Source organism: Lithobates pipiens, unplaced genomic scaffold (assembly GCF_037356315.1).
Source record: "Lithobates pipiens isolate NorthernLeopardFrog02 unplaced genomic scaffold, aLitPip1_a1.2 Scaffold_3, whole genome shotgun sequence".
NCBI lineage: Eukaryota > Metazoa > Chordata > Amphibia > Anura > Ranidae > Lithobates > Lithobates pipiens.
Genome location: NW_027507790.1, coordinates 96,909,864 through 96,928,758, shown reverse-complemented (window position 1 = coordinate 96,928,758; position 18,895 = coordinate 96,909,864). Strand labels below are relative to the sequence as shown.

General features: G+C 44.7%; 1 protein-coding gene across 7 annotated transcripts in view; it reads left to right on the top strand.

Annotated features, from left to right (window-relative positions):
* The first annotated feature begins 3,664 nt into the window (after positions 1 to 3,664).
* TAOK3 (TAO kinase 3) overlaps positions 3,665 to 18,895 on the top strand; it is a 401,409-nt gene continuing 386,178 nt past the window's right edge. For 4 of the 7 annotated variants that reach the window (XM_077462072.1, XM_077462066.1, XM_077462071.1 and 1 more), the window contains exon 1: positions 3,667 to 3,979. The gene's annotated coding sequence lies outside the window, so the exon portion shown is untranslated. Of the gene's footprint in view, positions 3,980 to 8,786; positions 8,806 to 18,895 lie in introns of those variants that run through there. The other 3 variants (XM_077462074.1, XM_077462070.1, XM_077462068.1) reach the window with 3 other exon arrangements.

Below are 18,895 nucleotides of genomic sequence, written 5' to 3'. Positions count from 1 at the left end.
GGGGTGCAGATACCTATCTAAGACAGGTATTTGCACCCACTTCCGGGTATAGACTCCCATGGGAGTCTATACCTCTTCCCGTCTCTGGGATCCATGCGTGTCCCAGCAGACAGCGCGGACCATTCCTATTGCGCTGAGCGACTCTCGCATGCACAATAGGGAACCGAGAAGTGAAGCCGCAACACTTCACTTCCTGATTCCTTCACCTGGAATGGCGGCGGCAGCAGCCGAGAGCCGATTGATCGGCCTTGGCTGCCAACATCGCTGGATCCTGGGACAGGTGAGTGTCCATTTATTAAAAGTCAGCAGCTGCAGTATTTGTAGCTGCTGGCTTTTAAAAAAAAAATTTACAGTGAAATCCCTCTTTAAATACCACCAAAAGAAAGCTCTAATGATAAAAATGTCATTTGGGTACAGTGTGGCATGACCGCGCAATTGTTATTCAAATAGTGACAGCGCTGAAAGCTGGTTTGGGCAGGAAGGAGGTTAACCACTTAAGCCCAAGACCATTTTGCTGGCTAAAGACCAGAGCACTTTTTGCGATTCGGCACAGCGTCACTTTAACTGACAATTGTGCGGTCATGGCTCCCAAACAAAATTTTAATCATTTTTTCTACAGAAATAGAGCTTTCTTCTGGTGGTATTTGATCACCTCTTTGGTTTTTATTTTTTGCACGATAAACAAAAATAGAGCGACAATTTTGAAAAAAAAACAAATTTTTGAAACTTTTTGCTATAACAAATATCCCCAAAAAATATATAAAAAAACATTGTTTTTTTCCCTCAGTTTAGGCTGATACGTATTCTTCTACATATTTTTGGTAAATAAAAAAAATAAAAAAAATTGCAAGAAGCGTTTATTGATTGGTTTGCGCAAAAGTTATAGCGTCTACAAAACAAGGGTTAGTTTTATGCCATTTTTTATTATAATTTTTTTTTTTTACTAGTAATAGCGGCGATCTGCGATTTTGATCAGGACTGCGACATTATGGCGGACACTTTGGGCAATTTTGACACATTTTTGGGACCATTGCCATTTTTACAGCGATCAGTGCTATAAAATTGCACTGATTACTGTAAAAATGACACTGACAGTGAAGAGGTTAACCACTAGCTGGTTAGGAAGGGGTTAAGTGTGTCCTGGGGAGTGATTCTAACTGCCGGGGAGGGGCTGTGTGTGACACATCACTGATCATTGCTCCCGATTACAGGGAGAGCTGATCAGTGACACTGTCACTAGGCAGAACAGGGAGATGCTTGTTTACATTAGCTTCTCCCCATTCTTCAGATCCATGAGGCGATCGTGAGTATCCGCTGGACCCTACTCACGGAGCTCCTGGCTGGGTTGCGCGCCGAGCACGTGACCACATGGCGGCAAATTCAAAGGAACGTACCTGTACGCCCATTTGCCCAGCCGTGCCATTCTGCCGATGTAAATGTACATACGGTGGTCGGAAAGTGGTTAAAGAGGAACTGCAGTCTGCTCACATGATTTGTAATAAAAACATCTTTGCCATTCTGAAGCTTCCCTCCAACCACTTTGCATATTATTTTATATATATACTGTAATTCTGTACTTACCAAATAAGCTGCAGAAACCTCCCTGCACTAAGTCTAGCTGAAGCCATTTTAAATTGTGGGGAGCTGCCTGTTCACTCCCTGCATTTACACAGAGGTACACCTCCAGCTCTGCAGCTCTCATTGGACCTCTTATGACTCCCTTCCTGGCAAACTCTCACTAGAGAGAGAGAGATCTGTGCATGATGTCATAAACCTAGGCTAATGACCAGACAAGAAACATGAAGTTGGCTGTATAAGGTATTTACTAGCAGAAAAAAAAAAGTTTTACCATCCAAAGTTAAAGCAACAAGGGCAGAAGAGATGGAAAGCTGAAAACATGACTGCTTTAAATGCACATAGAAGAAGATATTTGTAATGACTGATGTGATGACAGGGTCCCTTTACTATCCAATAGAGCTGCACAATTAATCATCAAGAATCGTTATCGTGATCTTGACTAAAGTGTTTCACAATTCTTTCTATGCAAAGAATTCTCACTGCTCTTCTGAAGCCACAGCCCTCAAAAGAAAGGAAGAGAAAAACTGGGCAGTCTGCCAAGAATCAAAACATTCTTTATCAGTTAAACTTAAAGAGGAGTTTCCATAAAAAAAAATTTAAAAAAAGTAAGTCAGCAGCTACAAATACTGCAGCTGCTGACTTTTAATAATCGGACACTTACCTGTTCCAGGGTCCAGTGATGCGTGGGGAATCGAAACCCTGCTCGCCCCCCCCTCCCCCCTCCGCTCGACGACACCGGCATTGCAAATGCGAAGCCAGAGTCTGGCACCCACTGCGCATGCACGAGTGGCGCCGCGCACAGTGATTGGCCGTGCAGTCATCTGGGACCTGTCAGGTGTCGCAGGTGACTGACGGGAGGGAGGAGGCAGAGCTGAGGGGAAGTGATGTCACCAGCCCAGGCACTGAAGGAGACAGACTACGAGGGACCCCCTAGCAACAGGCATTTAGAGGCAAGTTAAAAATAAAATACAAATTTATTATTTTTTTTCTGTGCAACACCACTTTAAGTATAAACATTGTAACAATTTGTCAATGGAATAGACTTTGCGTGTAAGTGAAAAAAAGTTTAACCATTTGAACACCAAACCTTTTTCTGACATTTGTTGGTTTCAAGTTAAAATCATTTTCTTTTTGCTAGAAAATTACTTAGAACGCCCAGACATTATGTACATTTTTTAGTAGACACCCTAGAGAATAAAATGGCGGTTGTTGTAATCTTTTATGTCACACTGTATTCGCAAAGCGGTCTTTCAAATGCATTTTTTTGGGGGGGGGGGAATTACTTGCATGAATTAAAAAAATAAAAATAAAGAAAACAAACCAGTAAAGTTAGTCCATTTTTTTTTTTTTTTTGTATAATGTAAAAGATTTTACGTCGCGAGAATCGTGATCTTTTTATTCCAAGCAAAAAAAAAAAATCGTGATTGTCATTTTGGCCAGAATCGTGCAGCTCTACTATCCAATAATTAGAATTGGGCTGTATTTGTATACAGAGTGAAGGAATGGTGGAAGTCCATGACCTGCAGTAGGAGTCTGTATCCGGCAGAGGGCAGCACACAGACAGTAGATGTAATGAGGACGGCGATGCCTGTATTCCATGACCCAATTTCTCCAGTCCGCCCCCACACCTTACATGTCGGTGTAATCACACACATCACAAGTCCTCGGCCCGCCTAGGAAAAAAAATCTGAAGTTTCATTAATAACGCGCCAGCAGCTGTCCGGCCACAACTTAGCGGCCGTACTCAGCCATCACTCCTAACACGGAGGGATCCCGCCCGGCACCTGACAGCCGCCCGAGCACATGTCATTACGTAATGCAGCCGGCGAGCGGCCGCCAACGGGTTAACAAATAACCCAATGGGCTAAAAATAGCGTAGCTGTGAACACAGACTTCAGAATGTCACTGAACGGGGCGTGGCCTCACTCCTCACGTGGTCCCCCCAAAAAATGTAACAACACAAGCAGCACGCACTTCCCTGTTCTGCGCGACTCAAGCAATCGAGCGCAGATAACGCCGATGAGCCGCGGGCGCTCAAGGCAAGCGGCGATCTGCGATCGGCTGCTGACGCCTCGGTAGGCTGCTCCCGCTCGCGCTGGAGGTTCCATTTTTTTTCTTCTCTCTTTATCAGTAAAGTCTCCCTGAGGAAGGATGGGGGCTGTGAGGGGTCAGAAAGGTGGAGCGGAGTCGTGCGCGGAGCTGTGATACTAGTGCGGAGACTTGACGGAGCAGAGCGGGAAATCCCTCCGCCGGACACTCACTCCGGGAAAAGTGCCAGCCCACCTTCGCACACACTTTGACAGGTGTGTCCCTCCGCCCTGCACTCACTCTGACAGGACTCCCAGCTGGGACCCCCCCGGGGGATGACACACACCACTTTGTCCGGAGACGCCTCAGCCAGGTAAGTGCCCCCTCCCTGTCACTTCCAGGTGGACCTCTATTCATACGCTGCTGACAGCCACATGAGGCGCCCGAGCCACTGGCCGACCCTCATACGAGCCCAATGGACAGAAGTGCACACTTCATACATAGGCTGCTGGGGAAACACACAAAGTCCGCTTCAGTCACACCTCAGCACTGCCATTTCTTACAGTCTTAGCATTGGCCTGTAGGGGACGCTGTCCTCTTGTGATGTGAAGGCTTAAAAAAAAAAAAAAAAAAAGTGCATATTGTGTGTGCACTGATAGAGTGCTATGGAACGCAAAACGCGTTCTGCGCGAAACGAGTTGCAAAAGGAGCGCCAAAACTTTTCAGTTTCTTGGGTTTGGATGTGACCTATCACCATAGAGGTGCAATGAGGTCACATTACAGAACTCTGTGGTGTGATTGGGCTCTGCAAGTGGACCTGTCATGGTGTGCTGCTTTTCATTGGCTGGGAACTAGTGATGTGAAGCATCATGTGAGCGCTGTCTAGTCCTCTGGAAGGCTGGACTCGCAGTAATGCAATACAAATGGGTGCGACTCTCGTGCAAATTTTTTTTTGTTTTTGCTGGATTTTGCTTTGCGATTTGTGCTAGACAGTGCGAATTTAATACATTTTCAGATGGGATTGGGTGCAGTTGCAATTTCTGTGGGGTGGGGGGGATATGTAAAAAATCTACACAGAAAAAGCAGTATTTGCACACATCTGAACACAATGCAATTTCATGTCAGTTTCCATTGATGTCTACGGAGAGGAAAATCGCACCGCAACGCTGTAAACTCGCACAGGATTTTTTTTTTTTTTAATTTTTTTTTTTCTGCATTGCAATGGCTACACATAGATGTGAAGGACCATCATTGAAACCTGTGGGGTTTATTTACTAAAGGCAAACCCACTGTGTATTATTATTATTATTATCCACGATTTATATAGCGGCAACAGTTTACACAGCGCTTTACAACGTAGAGGGGAGACAGCACAATTACAGTACAATACAGAAGGGACAGTAGGGCCCTGCTTGTAGAGCTTACATTCTAAAGGGAGGGGGTGGTGGTACAAAAGATAATGGATGCGGGGAATGATTCCATGATGGTGCAAATGCATCACTGTAGATCTGAGGGGGGCATGCAGGGGGAAAAAAAATCCACTTTTGCTTTCACATAATTGGATGATAGAAATGAGCAGATTCCCTCCCTCAATCTCGGATCTCTCGACACCCCCCTCCCTCCCTCAATCTCGGATCTCTCGACACCCCCCTCCCTCCCTCAATCTCGGATCTCTCGACACCCCCCTCCCTCCCTCAATCTCGGATCTCTCGACACCCCCCTCCCTCCCTCAATCTCGGATCTCTCGACACCCCCCTCCCTCCCTCAATCTCGGATCTCTCGACACCCCCCCCCCCTCCTTCAATCTCGGATCTCTCGACACCCCCCCCCCCTCCTTCAATCTCGGATCTCTCGACCCCCCCCCTCCTTCAATCTCGGATCTCTCGACCCCCCCCCCTCCTTCAATCTCGGATCTCTCGACCCCCCCCCCCTCCTTCAATCTCGGATCTCTCGACCCCCCCCCCCCCCCCCTCCTTCAATCTCGGATCTCTCGACCCCCCCCCCCCCCCCTCCTTCAATCTCGGATCTCTCGACCCCCCCCCCCCCTCCTTCAATCTCGGATCTCTCGACCCCCCCCCTCCTTCAATCTCGGATCTCTCGACCCCCCCCCCCCTCCTTCAATCTCGGATCTCTCGACCCCCCCCCTCCTTCAATCTCGGATCTCTCGACCCCCCCCCCCCCCTCCTTCAATCTCGGATCTCTCGACCCCCCCCCCCCCCCTCCTTCAATCTCGGATCTCTCGACCCCCCCCCCCCCCCTCCTTCAATCTCGGATCTCTCGACCCCCCCCCCCCCTCCTTCAATCTCGAATCTCTCGACCCCCCCCCCCCCTCCTTCAATCTCGGATCTCTCGACCCCCCCCCCCCCCTCCTTCAATCTCGGATCTCTCGACCCCCCCCCCCTCCTTCAATCTCGGATCTCTCGACCCCCCCCCCCCCTCCTTCAATCTCGGATCTCTCGACCCCCCCCCCCCCCCTCCTTCAATCTCGGATCTCTCGACCCCCCCCCCCCTCCTTCAATCTCGGATCTCTCGACCCCCCCCCCCCCCCCTCCTTCAATCTCGGATCTCTCGACCCCCCCCCCCCCCCCCCTCCTTCAATCTCGGATCTCTCGACCCCCCCCCCCCCCTCCTTCAATCTCGGATCTCTCGACCCCCCCCCCCCTCCTTCAATCTCGGATCTCTCGACCCCCCCCCCCCCCCCTCCTTCAATCTCGGATCTCTCGACCCCCCCCCCCCCCCTCCTTCAATCTCGGATCTCTCGACCCCCCCCCCCCCCCCTCCTTCAATCTCGGATCTCTCGACCCCCCCCCCCCCCTCCTTCAATCTCGGATCTCTCGACCCCCCCCCCCCTCCTTCAATCTCGGATCTCTCGACCCCCCCCCCCCCCTAATCTCGGATCTTCTTGACCCGACCCCCACTCCCTAATCTCAGATCTTCTCTACTCTTCCTCCCTCCCCCCCCCCCCCCATCTCAGATCTTCACCCCCCCTCCCCATCTCAAACCTTTTCCCTTTAGATATAGAATGACTGCACTCCCAAGTGCGTTTTGTAGTGGATTTGTCTTTAGTAAATCAACCTCAATGTGTTTTGGATGACAAGTGAATCTAAGCTTTTTATAATGCATCAAGATCCGCATCAGTGTTAAAACGGCACCAAAGAAAGTCAGTTCTGTCTAAAGAGTAACTCCCAGTTTTGTCGCAAAAACAAAACATTCCCCTCTGGGTGATCTATGTACATTGCAGGAAGTTTAACACACTTTGTTGCAGATTCCTACCTTTTGTTGTTCTGCGGAAATAGCTGTTTGTCTGCGTCCATGTGCAAAGTTAATGTAAATGGGAGTGATTTTATAATTATTCAGCTGCTGCACTTGCAGGGTTCTAATGAGGAATTTTGTAGGGTCGGCATGCCTTTTTAGACATGATTAACCCTTTTGGAGTATCTCCTCATACCGCATGGTAAATGTATGATTGGAACTGTATTGTAATGTGGTGTACTCGTGCTGCGTCACAATACAGGGTATGCTTAAAATCTGATTTGTACCTTTAGGAAAATCGGTGAGCCAATCCTACAAGTGTGTGTGTGTGTGTGTGCGTGTGTATGTATGTATGTATGTATGTATATATATATGTATATATATATATATATATATATATATATATATATATATATATATATATATATTTTTTACCACACAAAAGTGGAGTTACCCTTTAAAAATGCGCCTTTTTTTTTTTCTTTTTCCTGTACAGTTATTGCTTTGGGAGGCTGTTTATATGAAAAACCAATCGTTAAAGCCATGTTCACATCTGCACATTTGAGGAGTGGTGCATGTGTTGCGCTTGCGGTGCCATTATTGCAGCCAGCAAAAAATGCATAGCAAAATGTGTGAAAAATGCTCCAAAACACATGGTCTTTTTGACCCCATATGAGGACCTGTCGTAATAAATTTCTATTACAAAGAGTGTTTACATTCCTTGTAATAGGAGTAAAAGTGCTAAAAAAATAAAAAAAATAAAAAAAAAATGGACAGTGTAAAAATCCTATAAGAAAGAAAAAAAAAAAAATAACCCTCCCATCCTTCCATGCACGCAGAAGTGAACACATACATAAATTGCGTGTGTGTGTGGAGATATATACTACATGTGAGGTATTGTTACGAATGTTGGAGTGAGAGCAATGATCTTCATGCTAGACCTCTTCTGTAACTCTAAATAGGTAACTTGTAAAGGTGTTTAAAGCGTCGCTTATGGAGATTTTTAAGTACCACAGTGTTTTGCCATTCTAGGAGCGTTTTTAATGTGACATGTTTGTTATCTATTCGGCGTAACATGTTTGGGGGTAATAAAGTAATTTTCCAGGAAAAAATACTGATTTAAGCTTGCAACCAAAGTGCCAGCAAAGGCTTGGTCTTTAAGTGGTTAAACAATACCTGGTGATCCTGCCATGAAGGTTCAGGCGCTACCTGTTATAGTTGGACTATGTGATATCCTTGTCCCCTGTTCTCTTGTGATGTTATCCTGTCCTACAAGGTTCTGATGGAGGCTACAAGTGGCTGTTTTTCATGGTCCACCATTGTAGTCATCAGGAAATCTGACCTAAGAAGAATTGCCTTGCAGGCATCTGTGGAGTGCATGTAGACAGGAAGTGGCTGCAAATAGGCTGCAGGAGATCAGCAGCACCGAGATGGAACAGAGGATGCAAACACATTATTGTTCCTCCTTTGTCAGCACAACTGATGTAGAAGTGAATAAGGGAAGCCCTGGTCGTGTCCGGGAGCAGAGTTATTTCCTGCTATGATGTAATAGCAGGGAGGAGGGGCCATACAGTTGTACTTGTGGATGGTAGAGACATGTCAGCACATAAGTTTTTATTGTTTATAGAGATGGTTGTAGAATTTCAAAAATGATAATAGGCTATTGTCTGAGAGCATCGCAGATAGAAAGGCTGCCTCTTCTGCTTTAACTCTGTGATGTCAGATGTGCTTGCCTTACTCATCTCCCTGCACCATATTGTGAGGATGGCTCATAGTCATGGGATTGAAAGTGAGGAATTTACCAATTATAGACTGAATGAGTCACTCAGGTTGCATCCATTCTATGCTGCAAGCCTCACATTTCCTGTCATTGCTGTCACATCAGGGATCTCAATTAAAACTGAGCTTCTCGAGTTGCCGAATGGAGTATGTTAGAGCAGCTGAATGGTATGTTTGTCATATGTGCTGTGCCTGTAAAACTTTGTGGATGTGGTGGCTTTTTTTTTTTAACAGTCCGTTATTTTGGCAATTTACTTTGGACGTCATACTGAAAGCATGCTGGCTACCTCAGTCAGTATTCCAAATGGGTTTAATACTTCAACAATTTCATAAATGATTTTATTCTACTTGCCAAAGCAGAGTGATTGTGTAGAGACGCTGGGTCCAAAGGTTGTATGCATAGATCTGTGCGCACGTAGCCAAGAATTGAGTAATTATTACATTTTATACACAGAGACACACACACTATACTGAAATTGGGAATGTCTTTTTCTTATGCCCCTTTGAGTGCTCTCTCTTTAGAGCTGCATGTTAGCAGCTTTTTTTTTTTTTTTTGCTACGTTTCATGTATCGGTTGCAATTCATTTACTTGTCAGACTATATAAGTGCTCTTAAAGGTTTTTTTCCCCTGTAAATAGCCTACCATTGGGGTGCGTGTTTAACTGATGGTTAATTTTTTACTCGCTGTAACGCTTCCTTATACCTCCTGGCTGTGATTTTTGTCTGCATGCTTTTTCCTAGAAATTATTTGATACATTTACAATTCTTGTGTTGTTCATCATTTCTAGTTAAAATTATGACTGCAGCTAACAATTTATAAAGTTTATTTCCTCTTTGCAGCAAATTGGAATAACACCTACTTTTTATATGTGTTTTATGTTTTCTATTTACATAGCATAACTTCACACAAAAATAAGAAAATGCTGCTTACATTTTTAATTGCTGATAAATCCTGCCTAGCTTTCCCCTGCGTTGTGATGTTAAAGTATACCTAGAGGCAAAGCGCACGTGTGTGTGTGTGGTGGGTTTTTATTATTTATTTTTTATTTTTTTGTACAGAGGGATTAGAACACCTGTCAGTTTTTATTCCTGTCTGTGCCTCTGCTACCCAATTGTAATAGTGTGGGTGCTGCCCTGCTCAGGCTAGAGGATTCAGCCAATAGCCCACTGCTCCATGGTATCTGCACCTTCCTTAGTGAGATTCACCTGCTCTATTTGTCCTATTTACCATTTGTCATTGACAGGGGGGATCCCAAATTTTGGGTTGTTCCCAGAGACTTATTGGAGGGGAAATCCTCTAATGGGGACTTGAGTTTTGGTAACTGAGAGGGGGGGGTCAGCAAGGAATTCCCTAATTTGCAGGGATTTCCTTTCCTCTCTTCCTGTTTGGCTATAGGACAGGCAGTGATGGGAAATCTCTGCAATGGAACACCTAAATGGTGGGAAAAAAATTGACAGGTTATAACCCTCCCTCACTCTATCCAAAATGGGAGGGGGGGGGGGGGGATGTGATATTGAAGTGTGTGTAGGGCCGGTTCACACTGCAGGCGAGGCGAGGCGACTCCGACTTGCCTCGTCGCGACCTGCCGCGACCTCAGCGGCAACTTGCAGATGACTTCTGTATAGAAGTCAATGCAAGTCGCCCCGAGGTCGCCCAAAAGTAGTACAGGGACCTTTTTTCTGAGTCGGAGCGACTCGAGTCGCTCCTCTCAGAACGGTTCCATTGTACAGAACGGGGGCGACTTGCGAGAGCAAGGCAAGGCGAGTCGTGTCGCCTCGCATCGCCCGCTGTGTGAACCGGCTCTAATGTATTTTCTATTTTTCTTTTTTTTTCTTTATTTCACTTTAGATTTTTTTTTTTTTTTAGCATTACACAGTATCAATGCATATCAGTTATCTAGATTTAAGAGCTGAAGAGGCATACAGTAAATGAAAAATAGACAAATAAGTGATTTGGGCAATAAAAAGATACAGTTAGTGTTAAGAAGCAGGCTGGGTCTGCAGGCATTATGGCAATGACTGGATAAGAAAGTTTTGTGGAAACATTTAATGAAAATGTATCTTGTCAATGTATGAAGCTAAGTTTGTTTTCTCTTAGAACAGAAATCGCACTTCTTGTGTTTAATTTCAATGGCTCAATGAAAATAGTAGCTGTGACTGAACCCCCTGGCTGGCTTTTATACTTGTTTACAAATGGCTTGAACCTGAAACTTTCTTTTCATTGGTCTGTTTGATGTAGTCTTTATTCTTGTTTGAACTGCAGATTTTCATTCTGTGGTTAGTGGTAAAAAGAACACATTTACATAAAGAGAAGTGGAAGAATATTCAGAAATAAAATCCTGTTTATCAGAGTGTATATTTAGGCCTAAGATCAAAACTGTAATGTGTTGCAGATTTTATTAGTTCAATTTATTGTTATATTTTTGATCTTTCCAGAAATGCAATGCCCTCGTCACTTTCTTTGAGCTGAACTGAAATCGCAAGCAATGCTATCTACATTGCAAGCTCCCATCTACAAACTACCCCACCTCCATGTTTTGAAGGACGAAGAGTGGAAGGTGTGTTTGTAGTCCACATCAGGAGAGCAGCCTAGGTGTTAATGCTGCTTTTCTCTAGGTACTGTGGATTGAGCGTAGCTACTATAGGAGAGGAAGTCTCCCTTTTAAGACTCTATTCATACTTGGCATTTTGGGAATCGGGGCAGGATCGCTGCGATTCTGCTCACAATCTCAAAACTCACTGCAATCTCACAATACGCAGGTTCAGGTTCCATTATTTTCAGTGGCACATCAAATGCAGTCGGGATTTGCTGCGCTTGTCACGTGCTGCCCAAAAAGGAGCAGGAGCTTCTTTTGGGTGACAAGCTTTAGGTGATGCAATTGCAAAATGGCACCGCGCTTTAGTTGCCATTGAAAATAATGACACCTGCGTTTTTTTTTTTTTTTTTTTTTTTTTTTTTTTGAGATCGTGGACAGAATTGCAGAAATTCTGCCGCAGTCCCAAAGTGCCAAGGGTGAATGGAGCCCAACAGTCCAAGCTGTTTGGCAAAAACAACAGAGGGATAAAACAAACCGTATAACACTTATAGGGCTACTTGCAATGATCTGCTTTTATCCATTTTATGTAAAACCTTTATTCCAAAAGGGGAAAAAAAAACTGTTTGCTTTAAGTGCTTATAAAGTGTTAGAGTTCAGCTTCAATTTCTTAGTCAAGTCCATCTAAATCTGCTAGTCTAAAGCCGCGTACACACGGGCGGATTGTATGGCCTACTTAGTCCGCCGAAACACATTTCAGCGGACGGTCCGCTCGTGTGTGGGCTTCAGCAGACTTTTTCAGCGCGCAGTCTGGCGTACTAAGTATTTCGGATTTTCCGTAATATTGTCCGTCATACTTTGGTTTCAGCGGACAATCCGCTCGTGAGTAGGCTAGTTTGACGGACTAAGAATGGAGCATGCTCAGAAAGGATTTACACGGCGGAAGGGTGCTTTGCTGTGTATTGGACTTCCTATTTCTAGTCCCGTCGTACGTGCTGTACACGTCATCGCGCAAGCTTTCGACGGACTGTTTGTGCATCCGTGTGTGGTCAAGTCCGTTCATTCGAAAGTATGACGGACTGTCCGTCGGATTGTATGACGGACTAAGTAGGCCATACAATCCGCCCGTGTGTACACGGCTTAACACTACCCTCTCCCAGACTGTCAATGCTGCTATCTAAAGGTCTCTGTTCTCCATCTGGAGTGGAATGGTGATCATCGGGTGAAGGTAAAATCTGAAAAAAAAACTTGCAGACACCATGTTTTAAAGTATGTGTAATACTTTTTAAAAATTTTAAATGACCTCTCTTCTGAGCTGCATAGGGGGCTTACAGATGTGGGTTTGGAGACTCCTTATGATGATGGGGACGTGGCAACAGCAATGCACTGATCTTCTAGTGAAGATCTCTGCAGGGGGGCATGTCAGCGGGAGGCAGAGGGAGAGCTGTACAATGATCTTCCCAGTAAATGGCTGTGAGAGTGAGGGGCGGCATCTGCCAGTACTTCCAAGTAGATTGCAAAAATGCAAACTGATCACACTGTAATGGATGTGACTATATGCCTGGTGTGGTCAGTTGGAGATAAGAAAGCTAAGGCACTGACTGGATCACCATGTTTTTTTTCACACAAAGGAAGCAATGCAAAGAGAACAGGATACTCTTTCATGCTGTGGACAGAGATCAGAAATATTAAATGTTGGAGATGCTGTTTCCCTCCCATGCAATTCGCATGATGGAGTGTGACCGTCTCTCAATGAAGCTGGTTCACACAGCTTCGGGTCGGCCGTGGTCCACATTGAAGAAGGGTCCAGTGCCTCTTCTGGTCCAATTCAGGTGTGAATTCAGGCAAAAATTTGGATCTGAATTGGAGAACAAGGACGCACCGTGACCGCAGCATATGTGAACGGAACCTAAGGCAAATGTTTAATTATATCTAGCTACTCTTGGTATTCTCAAACCCCTGCCACACTGCGCAGCCCGAGGCCCACAACGTTATTTTAGCCTGTAGCTCTTCAGAATCCGGAGTCTAATCTTCTGTATGTTCTTTGAAGTACTAGCTAAAATGCTTCAGACTACATAAGATGAACAAATTATTAAAATGAACCTCTTAAGCCCCACACACGCTATCAGATTTTCTGCTGATTTATTTATTTTTCCTTCAGATTTACCAAAACCATGTAGTGCAAGGGCCTGCCTGATTGCATACACATTGAAACGCCTAATGTTTGACCTCATATTATATGGTTTTAGTAAATCGGCAGAAAATCTGAGTGTGTATTGGGCTTTAAACGTGTGTGTGTGTATATGTGTATATATGTATATGTGTGTGTATATATATATATATATATATATATATATATATATATATATATATATATATATATATATATATATATATATATATATATATATATATGTATATGTATATGTATGTATATATATGTGTGTGTGTGTATATATGTGTATATATATATATATATATATATATATATATATATATATATATATATATATATATATATATATTACACCCAGCTCCCAAAGAAGATTGGGAAAGTCTCACCTGAAATACAAGTATGATCTAGTTTTCTTGTACACTAGCAGTGCTCATATTAAGAGGAATTTTGTATGTGGGTTAGCTGACGTTTTAAAATATTTCAGTGTAATCTCACTGCATGTTATTACATACTGTAATATGGTTTCTTGTTTATGAAGGCGGTCCTTCTTCTTCTTTTTATTTTTTTATTTTTTTCTATTAACTTACATTGCAGCAACATTAATGTTAGATTTTTATTGCACTGTTGTCACAGGGTTAAATTAATGGACGCTTTAGTGAACTTTGTAATTTTAAATCTTTATTAACGAAGCAGAGTCATAAAAGGAGCACGCTTTGCATGTACTTGATCATTGCATTTTTAAACATTTTCTGCTATCTTTCCCTAGTCTCTTATATGCCATGCATCACACCCATTCACCATACTGAAGAACTACATTGTAGTCGCTTTCCAGGCCACAATGTCCATATTTTAGATGCAGGTAGACATTCATGACAACATCCAAACTCCTTTTTTTTAAGGTTGAATATAAACTCATTCTGCTGTGTTAAGTAACCCTCTGGCATAGAGCTGCACAATTAATCGTTAAAAAATCGTTCTCACGATTCAAACCCCTCACAATCTTAATGCAACATTTCCTGGATTCATCTAAACAAGGTGCAGAGCTGTCAAACATTGTTTTTTTTTTTTTGTTTTTTTTTTTTTTTTTTAATCAGCAGGATAGATGCAGCTCTCCTTTCTTTTAGCTCAAATGGATAAGCGTCCATCTGTAAATGAGGTCAGTTTAACCACCTAAAGTCTAAACCTTTTTTGACACTTGCTGGTTTTTTTTTTTTTTTTTTATTTTTTTTTAAATGTTTTTTAAAATTTTTAAGCAGAGACCCTAGCAGTGGCGGCTGGTGCTCAAATTTTTTTTTTTGGGGGGAGGGGTGCAAACAAACTGGAAAAAAAAAATCAAATGCAGCCACTGTGCCCCATCAGTTGCCAACAGTGTGCCCCATCAGATGCTGCCCGGCATTTACTTGTCTCGGAGCGGGTCAGCGGCAGTCTCCTGCAGGTCCTCCATGTCTTCTTCCGTCCTCTCTCAGGCGTCCAATCACAGCGCCTGACGTTTCAGCCAATCAGGTGACCGGTAACAGACCCGGCAAACTGGCTGAGAGGCGGATTCCCTTCGCTTTGCTAACACACAAATGAGTGAACGCACAGCATTGCACCCGCTGTTCACCTTTTTGGGCGCCTATTAGAGCCTATGGCTCTATTCAGGTGCTTCCAAAAAAACACCCCTGCCGCTGTAATTCAAATGCCCGACGCCCGAAAATATGTCGGGCACCTGAATAGGGGGTGTCGGCAGCGACCATAGATGCATGAATCTATCCATCTATGGTGAATAAAGCGATTCAGGAGAGATGGGGTGGTGCTCCTGCGCCCTTTATGGATACACCGCCACTGGACCCTAGAGAATTTAATGGAGAACATTGCAACATTTTATATTGCACTATTTGCACAGCAGTCTTTCAAAATCTATTTTTTTGGGGAAAAAATATACTTCAATTAAAGCAGAGTTCCACCCAAAAGTGGAACTTACGCTTTAAGAACTTCTCGCCCCCTGACACGCCATATTTGGCGTCCTTTTTTTTTTTTTTTTTTTTTAAAGAGAGAGAAAGAGAGAGACTCTCTAGTTTTGACAGGTACCCAGCTTCCACTTCCGCTCTCACTGCCTAAATTACTCCTCCACTCCCCCTCCCTCCCCTGCAATCTTCTGAGACACGTCACAGGTCCCAGAAGATTTCCCAGCCACTGAGAAGGTGCAGCGTGACTCGCACATGAGCAGTGTGCACCCAGCTGTGAAGCCGCAAGCTTTCACAGCCGGGTGCCCACACTTGCAATGCCAGTGCCAAGAAGAGAGAGAGAGGAGCAAAGCTTCAGGCGGCTGCACCGTGGGACAGGTGAGCGTTTATAAAGTTATCAGCTAGCTTTTTGTAGCTGGTGACTTTAAATAAATGTAAAAACGACCTGGAACACTGCTTAAAAAATAAATAAATAAAAACCGGTTAAATTAGCGCAGTTTTGTGTATAATGTGAAAGATGATGATACGCTGAGAATCGTGACCTTTATTCTAAGCAAAAAAATTTCTATTCTCATTTTATCCAGACTCTTGCAGCTCTATTCTGGCACAAATGTTTGCCATAAAATATGGTGGGGCTACTGTGCTAGATATATGTGCGGCTTTGGCTATGGCGGTCCGTTTAATTTCAGGAGCGATCCGGGATGAGGGGACGGCCGTTGGTTTCTGGCCATCCCTTCGCGATCGCTCCTGGCGAATGAGAAGCTTCCCCTACCCGTGTAGTGTAAACACAGGCAGGAGGAAGTGATGTCACTCTCCTCGTGGCGGTCTTTTTGACCGGATGGCGAGGAGAGAAGACATCATAGTAAGTGCACCAACACTACACTGACATGTAGGTACACATAGGCACACTTTCACCCCCCCTGTCACAGTGTCACTGATTGCAGTGATCATTTATTTACTGATCACTGCATTTATTATCAATTGTGACTGTAAAAAGTGTCAGGGCAGTTAGTGTTGGGTCCAGGGTAGCCCCCTTAATGGGGGGGTTTAACCCCTTGATTGCCCCCCAGGTAACCCTTTCACCCCCTTTTGCCAGTGTCACTAAGCGATCGTTTTTCTGATCGCTGCATTAGTGTCACTGGTGCCGCTAGGTAGCTAGTTATTTTTTAGGTTCACCGCCAGGTTTTTATAGCGTCAGGGACCCCCATATACAACCTAATAAAGGTTTTAACCCCCTGATTGCCCCTAGAGTTAACCCTTTCACCAATGATCACCGTATAAGTGTTACGGGTGACGCTGGTTAGATAGTTTTTATAACATCAGGGCACCCGCCATTTATTACCCAATAAAGGTTTAACCCCCCTGATCACCCGGCGGGTGATATCAATTAGGTTTTAGGGTTAGATAGGGTCTGCGTCGCCCCAGGCAGGTTAGTGCCAGTATCGCTAACACCCACGCGCAAAGCATACACCTCCCGTAGTGGTATAGTATCTGAACAGATCAATATCTGATTTGATCAGATCTATACTAGAGTCCCCAGCAGTTTAGGGTTCCAAAAAATGCATTGTTAGCGGGATCAGCCCAGATACCTGCTAGCACCTGCGTTTTGCCCCTCCGCCCAGCCCACCCAAGTGCAGTATCGATCGATCGATCACTGTCACTTACAAAACACTAAGCACATAACTGCAGCGTTTACAGAGTCAGGCCTGATTCCTGCGATCGCTAACAGTTTTTTTTTTTTTTTGGTATTGTTTTATACAGTCGCTGACAGCCTAGGTGCTTTTTTACCTGTGAATCTCACTAGTGTACCACTAAATTTAGAGCCCAGAATGGCAAAGCGAAGGTACACTAGTGAAGAGGCCTACACGTTTCTGAGCATGACAGATAGTGAAGAGGAAGTCACTCATCAGGTTCAGTGAAATAAAAAATGAATGCCCTTAGAAATTCTGAAGGCGGTGCTTGGTTTTCGGGGTCCCGTACGCGGCTAGGCTCCCAAAAAGTCCCCCACATGTGGTATCCCCATACTTAGGAGACGCAGCAGAATGTATTTTGGGGTATAATTTCACATATGCCCATAGCATGTGTGAGCAATATATCATTTAGTGACAACTTTGTGGGAAAAAAAAAAAGTTTGTAATCTTCCCGCAACTTGTGGCAAAATATAAAATATTCCATGGACTCAACATGCCTCTCAAATAGCTTGGAGTATCTACTTTCCAAAGGGTCATTTGGGTGGGTTTTGTGCTATTTTTGGCATTTTATGGCCTTCGAAACTGTGTGATAGGTAGTGAGGAGTGAAATCAAAAATTTGCACCCTTAGAAATCCTGAAGGCGGTGATTGGTTTTCGGGGTGCCGTACGCTGCTAGACTCCCAAAAAGTCCCACACGTGGTATCCCCGTACTCAGGAGAAGCAGCAGAATATATTTTGGGTTGCAATTCCACATATAACTATGGCATGTGTGAGCAATATATAATTTAGTGACAACTTTTTGTAAACATTATTTATTTTTGTCATTATTCAATCACTTGGGACAACAAAAAAATAAAAAATTCAATGTGCTCAACATGCTTCTCAGCAATTTCCTTGGGGTGTCTACTTTCCAAAATGGGGTCATTTGGGGGAGTTTTGTACTGCCCAGTCATAAATTTAAAAGCTGTGTAAATTCCAGAAAATGTACTCTAGTTTGTAGACGCTATAACTTTTGCGCAAACCAATAAATATACGCTTATTGACATTTTTTTTACTAAAGACATGTGGCTGAATACATTTTTGGCCTAAATGTATGACTAATGCCTCGTACACACGATCAAACAATCCGGTGGAAAAGTCCAGCGGACTTGATCCCGCCGTGTGTGGGCTCCGGCAGACTTTTTTTACCCAAAAGTCCGGCGGACTAAGAAAGCATTTTGGCGGACAATCCGGCCGTGTGTGTGCTAGTCATCTGCACTTTTGAAATGAACGGACTTTTCCCGCCCAGAGAAAAGTCCGCTTCTTTCTCTGGAACTATGACATCATAATGGGCGGGGACATCATCCGGTGATGTCCCTATATAAGGCGCCGCGTCCCCGTCATTGTGAGCAGAGACAGCGACGAGGCAACATCAGAAGAGAAGAACAGAAGACGGCGACAGCGGCGGCAGAAGACCGGGCCACCGCCTGTAAAAGAGCTAGAAGAAGGCGCGGTGGCACGGCAAGAAGAACCAAAGAGGGGGACAAGACCCCCGAAGTCGGAAGAAGAGGGCGGCGGTGAAGAAGAAAGCCGGGCTCCTCCACTAGTGAAAGAGCTAGCAAAAGAGCAGAAGATAGCTGTGCAATAAACTATTTTAACCCTTGTGTGTTGTTTTTTTTTTATGGGGGGGCCGGGATCCAGGGGCCCCCTTATTAAAGGGGGCTCCCGGATTCTGATAAGCCCCCCCGCAGACCCCGACAACCAATGGCCAGGGTTGTTGGGAAGAGGTCCTTGTCCTCATCAACATAGGGACAAGGTGCTTTGGGATGGGGGGGGCCGCGTGGCCCCCCCTTCTCCAAGGCACCCCCCCCATGTTGAGGGCATGCGGCCTGGTACGGCTCGGGGGGGGGGGGGGGGGGCGCTCGCTCGTCC